Source organism: Phalangium opilio, unplaced genomic scaffold (assembly GCF_054372755.1).
Source record: "Phalangium opilio isolate 3A_F unplaced genomic scaffold, DU_Popi_V2 ptg000100l_1, whole genome shotgun sequence".
Taxonomy (NCBI): Eukaryota; Metazoa; Arthropoda; class Arachnida; order Opiliones; family Phalangiidae; genus Phalangium; species Phalangium opilio.
Window position 1 is genome coordinate 1,144,420 of NW_028324203.1, and position 9,177 is coordinate 1,153,596.

The 9,177-nt window shown below is 39.1% G+C and overlaps 1 non-coding gene across 1 annotated transcript; it reads left to right on the forward strand.

Moving 5' to 3' along the window:
* Nucleotides 1–7,616: 7,616 nt before the first annotated feature.
* On the forward strand, nt 7,617–7,688 carry TRNAE-UUC (transfer RNA glutamic acid (anticodon UUC)). The gene has a single exon. It is a non-coding gene; the product is annotated as a tRNA-Glu (tRNA).
* The last annotated feature ends 1,489 nt before the right edge of the window (nt 7,689–9,177 follow it).

The window sequence follows — 9,177 nt, forward strand, 5'->3', positions numbered from 1 at the left end:
ACAATATACATAACCAGTGCGTAAGCATCAAGAACGAATTGAATGTCCATATTCGCCTGCCAAAGACGCAAAGCGCACGGATTGTAAGGATTAACTCTAGTATCTTTGGGGTGTCTTTTCAACAAAACTGTTTTCCTTTTGAGGTCATAAGTAACGGCAGAAATATACTCGTCTTCAGTTATACGCAACTTAGCTAGCAACTCCTCAAAACTATCTACCCAAAACTCTTTTTCTTTCGATTGCAACATCTCATACAATTTCTTTGACCTTTCCTTACATCTGAGTTCTTCCTGTACGCTACCAGGCTCTCTTAAACCAGGGTCGTAAATTATGGTTCTGGGCATAGGTGGAAACGGGATTCCAAAACGACAAACGGAATTATTATCGACCTTCTTTCTACAAGTCGTTGTGTGTTTGTGAATTTGTAATCGTGTTAACAAATCTAAATGTTCATCATTGTGCTCAGCAGCACAAGAAATAACATTATCAATAAATTCCTCTACTTCCTTAACATTTGAGAGATCAGTTTTAAGTTTTGGAGCATCTTTTATCCAAATCAAACCATGTTGGTGGGGCGAACCTCTTTGCTGTATTTCAACTCTAAAATAATAGTCTTCTATAACGCCAAGAGGACCTAATTTCTGTAGAGCCTTAAGCAAAGCCCGAAAACGGTGGTCAAAATATCTAGCGCAAGTAACAGGATCATCCTGAATCAGTTTTGCCCTTTCAGAAAAACTTAAATTGCTAATATCATCGTTAGGTAAACTCTCCTGCCCAGAGGTTAGTCTCAAAATATTCAGTAGCTCAGGCCATTTACTTTCGGCAGCCGAAAACGTTATGAAAAAGGTAGCCGTACCAAGCTGTCTAATCATACCCATCAATTCCTTTTGTCTGTGTTGCCAATAAGAAGGCGAGCTCTGTAGTCTTTCTAAAACCCTAAAACCATCATCCTGCTTAATTAAAGCATCAAGAGAACCTGCAGAAGCTAAAAGTCCAGCAGTATAATTCGACCCATCTGTTCTTTTAGTTTTCCTCATGCAAACCTGTATAGATTGACTAACTTTCAAGGTTTCTAATTTGACAAAAGAGTAAAACAATTTCGAAGGATTTTTAGCACAGCGCCTATCAATATTACGAAGCTCCCATTTAAAAATATCACCAAAACTTCCCTTAACCTTAAGGTTCATTTTTTGACCTACGTAAATGCTCGGGAATGACAGTTCTTCCGCATCCTCGTCAAAGAGTAAAGACATTGGGGTTTGACCTTCACCGGGAGCAAACTTAACATGCACGGTATTACTTGGCAAAAAATTACTTAAGGAAACTAATAATGTATCTTGATTCCCAACTGTTAACGAACTACTTTCGTTAGGTTCATTCCACATATCATCGCTATCATTCTCTGCGTTTATTGGCGCTACTGGATTATCTCCTGAAACATCAACTTGATTTACCTGACGGTCATTTTCGTCAACAATAAATTCAAGTTCTTCAGGAATGGGGTCTAATATGTCACTCTTAACGGTAATTCCATGTTTAACATACAAAGGCGTTTTTACCAGAACGTTAAGGGCCTCTAAAATGACTTTGGGTCTCACAGTTTCGTACAAATAGGGTGTGTTATACTGCATTCTTCTCATAAACTCAATTTGAATAGTATCCGTGTCTCGAGGTAACCTGGGTAAAACCGAGGCGGTGGACTCTACATTTATAGGGACGTTAACCACATTTCCTTTAATACCACGTTGTTGGTCACACCCTAACCTTCGTATTTGCATGAATGGTATTCGTGGTGATATCATTCTTTCTTCTAAATTACTTATGTTTCTTAATTGCGCAGGTATTTCAGGAAACACAAATCCATTTTCCCTTGAAAATTTTGGAATTTGCTTTCTCTTAACGCTTTTATTACAAGTACTACACAAAAATATTTCATCATTCAACTCTCTTTGTTCAATACCAGGGACTGACAAAAAATCTATGGACTTTACAATGGTGCCAGATGACTTAAAAAAAAGATTTGAACATCCTTCACACGGCCACGTTGGGCCGTTTTTAATGCTATCAAAATAGGTCTGCTCTATAACCGAGGGGTTTGCTCGCCTATCTGCGGCTGAAGATCTATTTCTAGAACGTTCAGACGTTCTAAAACCTATATCTTCACGTCTGGCAGCCTTAGCCGTCTGGTTTCTATCACGTTCAGTGTCTCTATACTCGGGATCTTGGCGTCTAGCCGCCATACCTACTTGGTTTCTATCACGTTCAGTGTCTCTATACTCGGGATCTTGGCGTCTAGCCGCCATACCTGCTTGGTTTCTTTCACGTTCAGTGTCTCTATACTCGGGATCTTGGCGTCTAGCCGCCATACCTGCTTGGTTTCTATCACGTTCAGTGTCTCTATACTCGGGATCTTGGCGTCTAGCCGCCATACCTGCTTGGTTTCTATCACGTTCAGTGTCTCTATACTCGGGATTTTGGCGTCTAGCCGCCATACCTGCTTGGTTTCTATCACGTTCAGTGTCTCTATACTCGGGATCTTGGCGTCTAGCCGCCATACCTGCTTGGTTTCTATCACGTTCAGTGTCTCTATACTCGGGATCTTGGCGTCTAGCCGCCATACCTGCTTGGTTTCTATCACGTTCAGTGTCTCTATACTCGGGATCTTGGCGTCTAGCCGCCATACCTGCTTGGTTTCTACCACGTTCAGTGTCTCTATACTCGGGATCTTGGCGTCTAGCCGCCATACCTGCTTGGTTTCTATCACGTTCAGTGTCTCTATACTCGGGATCTTGGCGTCTAGCCGCCATACCTGCTTGGTTTCTACCACGTTCAGTGTCTCTATACTCGGGATCTTGGCGTCTAGCCGCCATACCTGCTTGGTTTCTATCACGTTCAGTGTCTCTATACTCGGGATCTTGGCGTCTAGCCGCCATACCTGCTTGGTTTCTATCACGTTCAGTGTCTCTATACTCGGGATCTTGGCGTCTAGCCGCCATACCTGCTTGGTTTCTATCACGTTCAGTGTCTCTATACTCGGGATCTTGGCGTCTAGCCGCCTTAGCCGCTTGGTCTCTATCACGTTCTTTATCTCTAAATTCGGGATCTTGGCGTTTAGCCGCCTTAGCCGCTTGGTTTCTATCACGTTCACTTTCCCTATACTTTGGATCTTGGCGTTCAGTAGCCTTACTTAACTGATTTCTTACACGCTCGCTTGATCTATACCATTCATCAACCCTTTTTACTTTCTTGGTAAATATTCCACCCTGATTTTCAATTTCACAATTTGACTCATTCTCTCGCTTTTTCCCCTTACCTAGCGACTCCCTCTTACTGCATTCTTCATTTTGTCTCAAGATTCTTAATCTTTCTAACGGATAGACATTACCATGGGACGTACAAGGTACTTGTTCATCGCTTTCGATGATTTCACTAATATTAGCATTAACATTTTGTACATTATTGGGTTCCTTATTAATAGATATGCCTACGCCTACAGTACTTTCAATAGAACATTTATTTAATGCATTATCTTTCGTACGATCATGGCCAACTGGCCTCGTGGTAGGACCAACATTTTGCGTGCTAGAACCTGTTCCAGAAACAGCCTTTTTTTCCGCGGCTAACGCTCTTCTCCTTTCATTTTCGCGTTTCCTAAATTCGGGATCTGACCTTTTTGCCCTCATTCTTTCCCTTGCCTTTCGTTTTCTGATTTCCTCTTTACTTAAATTATTATCTTCCTCCATTTTATTATTCAGTTAAATACTCACAAAGGATGGCAAAATCAATCTCCTTAAATACTCACACAGGTTGGCAAACTCAATCTCCTTCAGTAATACGTAAGGCTTAATTATATTATTTGCCGAACAAAATTAATCGAGCAAATCTAACACTTAACTTCTTCCTTCGAAATTCTATCAAAGAATGAATCAACTGTTTAAAAAAAGGTTTTTTTCGCAAATAGGGCGCTATCATACCAACAGCAATTCCGTCATATTTAAAAAATATACATTGCCAACACTTTTTTCAAATAAAGAATGATAAAAGTGCGTAAAAAAGGTCTTTCACAAATAGGCCTAGGGGGCGTATAAACTAAACAGCAACAACGCTCTACAGCTACACTAATCTTACACAAACAAGGAGTACTATAAACCCACTACTGGAAGCGGTATTTTTATTCAAACGTAAAACAATTTCGCTTAAGCTTAACATCTCTAGACATCGGTAAAAATGTCTCTATCACTCCTAGGTAACTGTATGCACAGGATTTTACGACATTATAACCCCAATTCATCTGATTATGTTTTAACAAGGTTAAATCTAACTGGGAGTAAGATGAAAGGAGTAGAAGCTTATCTGTCTTAGGAAATATGAAATTTTATCTTAACAGTTCGTTAAATCATAAGTTTATAACGAAAAAACGCGGAAGGGGAAAACGAGCAGACAACAGCGATTTTTGGGGGTAGAAGGTTAAGAGCGCCATCTGTCGTCCGTGCCAAAGTTGAACTTCCACTCGAAACGCAATGAGAAAGTGGATAAAATAATGCCATCAGCTATTTAACTGCGTCGATATATTTAACGACTTGACCCATGACATGCCCATAACACTGGCTTCTATGAATCCTATTTATTCTTGGATGCTAGGAAACTTGGTAGACGTAACAGTCTGTACCAAGTACCCAAGCATCCTTCAATAAACGCCTGGCAACATTGTGGTACGCATGGTACAACTAAAAAATAGGATGTGTATCTATCTTTCCAGTCACTGCAAGTCGTTAAGCCCTCATTACAGAGGATTTGAAACACTATCGTAATTCCAAGTGTCTCGAATCTCTACGTTCCTGTCCATTATGAACAGTGCTGAGAGAATGATACATCAGAAAGAGCCATTCAAATCGAATTGCCGAAAATATTATCCATATTTTCATTTCATATAACAGAGAAAACAAATTATTATGGTTCTGAGAGGAGCTTCCCATTTTGGTTGTTGTTCTCAAAAATATATCGCAAAGCACGGGCCTAGATAGATACAGGAGGCAATGTAGGAAATATAACGCAATGCACGGGCCTAAAAAGATATAAGAGACAATGTACGAAATATAACGCAAAGCACGGGCCTTGATAGATATAGGAGGCAATGATTTAACGACTTCGGTACTTGGGTTTATCTTTAATATTTAAATAAATATAATTATTTTTAATTATTTTAATCGCCAGTAAATAACTTTAAAAATAGTTAAATCGTTTAAAATAAAGTTGTTCCTATTATCTTTCGAAACTTTGCTAATATTGACGTTTAAAGTGAAGGGTACCCCTCTTGCCCGCTTTTTTCAAATTTTGGGGTATATATACGTTTCGATTCCATTATAATAATAGATAAAAACGCATTCGCGTGAACCTTTGGTGGAAGCCCTGCCATTGGGAGGCTAGACGTTTCTCGTAACCCTAGCCGATCGCCGCGTATATCTTCAAACCAAATAATAGATAAAAACGCATTTGCGTGAACCGATGGTGGAAGCCCTGCCATTGGGAGGCTAGACGTTTCTCGTAACCCTAGCCGATCGCCGCGTATATCTTGAAACCAAACGATGACGGAGGAAAAGAAGCCAGAATGTACTGACTGGCGTCCATGTGGAATGGACAAAAGACCTGAAGATGGTGGTGCATAGAAGCTGGTGTCAATGTGGAATTGACGAAGAACAGAAGATGGTGGTGCATAGAAGCTGGTGGCAATGTGGAATTGACGAAGAACAGAAGATGGTGGTGCATAGAAGCTGATGTCAATGTGGAATTGACGAAGAACAGAAGATGGTAGTGTATAGAAGCTGGTGTCAATGTGGAATTGACGAAGAACAGAAGATGATGGTGCATAGAAGTTGGAGTCAAGGTGAAATTGACGAAGAACAGAAGTTGGTGGTGCTTGGAAGCAAGCACGTACAGACTAGTGTCCATGTGGGATGGACAAAGACTAGCAGATTGTGGTCCTTAGAAGCCAGTTAGTAAAGACTGGTGTTGGTAGATGAATGACCAAATTTCCGTGAACCGCGAACGCGTTCCGGAAATCGGGTATTTGTTTGCTCCGATTTGTAAACTGCGAACGCGGTCACGTGGGGTCTGACAGACAGACACACACACACACACACACACACACAGACAGACACGGCCGGTGTAATACCTCTCACGTGACATACGTCACTCGGAGAGGTAATATTACCTTTATCTTCTATTAGGTTATTTGATAGGTCCAAAGAATGAAAAGGTACATTTTGGATTACTTATAAAACCAATGCAAGTTTATGAGCAAAATCCCTATTTTAAAATACAAATCTTTACATTAAATTACGTCACCATCAGAATAACTTGTACGAATATACACCATTTAACTCCTATATTATCTAAATAGAGTTCCTCAATGGAGACAGTTTTTTTCATAACAACCAAAATCTGTCATGTGACAAGTAGATGGTGTCAACATCCCACGCAACTTCTTCACGATAGTCCGTGATAATTGCACATACAAACGTAAGGAGTTGAAAACCTCCACAAACCAGATCTTTTGATTCTAAACCCATTAATATATGTCACTGAAATAACAATTTATTGAATGACGTAACAGATACAGTTGTCGAAGAGACTGACAGGAATTTCCCAATAGGCGGCGCGCGGTGTTTTCCCGCCAATGACGTCACAGAAATGACGTCACAGATACAGTTGAAGAGACCGTCAAACGCATGCGCAGACTCACCGCGAGTTTGCGCGCGGTTTTCAAATTTCGCGGTTTTCCCGCGAGGCGGCGCGCGGTATTTTCCCGCTAGGGGGCGCGCGGGTCTCCCCGCGAGGGGTTTCCCCGGCGGCGAGGGAGCGTTGATTACGTCACTCATTACGCCATAGGTCATTGACCTACTTTTAAATTGGTGACCTTGACCTACATTCTACACCTACGGAGGTACGAAGTGGGGGGTTATACTACTTGTATAAGGAAGGTTTTTTGATTGGATGTAACTTTTTTCTTAATATGTTAACTGTATTAAAAATATCTCTCAACTATAAGGAAATCGCTGTTTTCTTGATGTTTGGTTGATGGGCTCGAGACGTCACAGTGACGTAAAAGGTTGTTGTACGGAAAAGTGACATTTTGAAGTTAGCGCTGTTTTCGAAAATGGAGTTGGGGAAACGTCTTACTGGCCCTCAAAACTTTACGAAGCGCAAATGCCTCTTTTCAATTATTAACGGGCTCGCAAATAGTGAAATTGTTTAAAAAATAATGTCCATTTGAATGGTAGAATTAGTTTTGTAAAGAAAACTAATACAATTACTGTAGAAATAGTATTATTGGAATTTACTTTTTAAATCCCGCGCCAAATTTTCGTCTGTCAAGTGTTCAATAGTCAAGCGCTACGTCACGCCATCAAAAAAACCATATCGATTAGATGGTTTTTTTGAATGGTTAATTTGTTAATTCATGGCTAGCGCCCAACAATCTACTAAATCCGAATTAATCAACTCATACAGCCGACAATATTCCATAAACTAAAGATCTACATGGACTATACATAATCGTATTTAATGACATCGGAGTGCGTTCAGTGTATATTTTCAAATTAACCATTCAACATGGCTCCGATATGGTCTAGTGGTTAGGATATCTGGCTTTCACCCAGAAGGCCCGGGTTCGATTCCCGGTATCGGAGCCATGTTGAATGGTTAATTTGAAAATATACACTGAACGCACTCCGATGTCATTAAATACGATTATGTATAGTCCATGTAGATCTTTAGTTTATGGAATATTGTCGGCTGTATGAGTTGATTAATTCGGATTTAGTAGATTGTTGGGCGCTAGCCATGAATTAACAAATTAACTTAAATGATATAAATAAACTTAATTTATACTAACTTAAGCCACGGAAATATTATTTAATTAGTTTTTTCCATCAAAAATGGTAGCAGAGCGTGGTTGCGAGAAGTAAACAGTAATGGACTAAGGCTTAAGTTAGGGATACTATTAAATGCGATTATGGCGGCAGCGGAACCTGGAACGTTTTCTTTTCCGAAATTAACCATGGAAATTATAAAAGATGGAAGGCAGATATGCGAATGGCGTTACTGGATTTTGGTTTGTGGAAATTCCCCCCCTGCGCTGCCCGCGGGTATCGAGGCTTACTATTCTCTCCGCTTTGATTATTTGAGCGTAATTTACAATACTTCTTGGATCACTAGCTTTCCAGAACTCGATGAATTCGGACAAACCACGTCAGCATTACTTTTACCTTGGTTCCTACCTTTCTTAATGAAAACTAATTTTAAGATGAATAGCAGGGAAAACCGTTTAGGGAACAGAAGCACGTGATAATCACATTCATTTTAAAGCATTATACCTCTTGAGAGTATGAAGCACATTTTATTAAATATTTTAAGAATAAAACACATCACATACTATTTGCGCGAAATACGAATTAAAATACTATTGATTCAACAATTTTTTCAAGCGATTTTAACCTTAAAAACTCAGCAATAGCGCAGCTTTTATTAGTGAACCAATTTTTAGAATTTTATAAGTGTGAAATTTATAAAACTACAACTAAATACAAGAAAAAAATAATGTACTTTCAAACTTTTACCCGTATTTATTTGATCGAAATTGATATAGTCTATCCGGTTATATTCGTGATATTTTAGCGTGCAAACTCTGTTCGAAAGTAAAACTTTCAACTATCTGGACTTTGTATCCCGTTATCCCATGGACTTTGTCACCTGGAAGAAACCAATGGAGGAATCGACTAATATTGACATCAGTAGCATCGTCGTTCCGTTCTACATGCTCTTTTTGTTGATGTCAATATCTTTGGCCTTAACTTTCTTAGAGATATTTTTCCAAAATTTATTTTAATTTCAATCACTAGAACCTCATTTGGAGACTGATTGATCCAATGATAGAGAATATTTCCTTATGATTATATCCTGTTTATATTTATATTTATATTTATTTATATTTAAATATAATTTTGTTGTTAGTTGTTCATGTTTGTTACAAAAAACCTTTCATTAAAGTTCACCGTAATGCTACTACCAGTGAATTTAATATTTTTTAAATTAGATTATATCCTAATTTGATATGGGAATAAATTAATTTTCTGGATTTGGCACTGAAAGAAAGGCTACTCTTATTGTTAAGCAGTA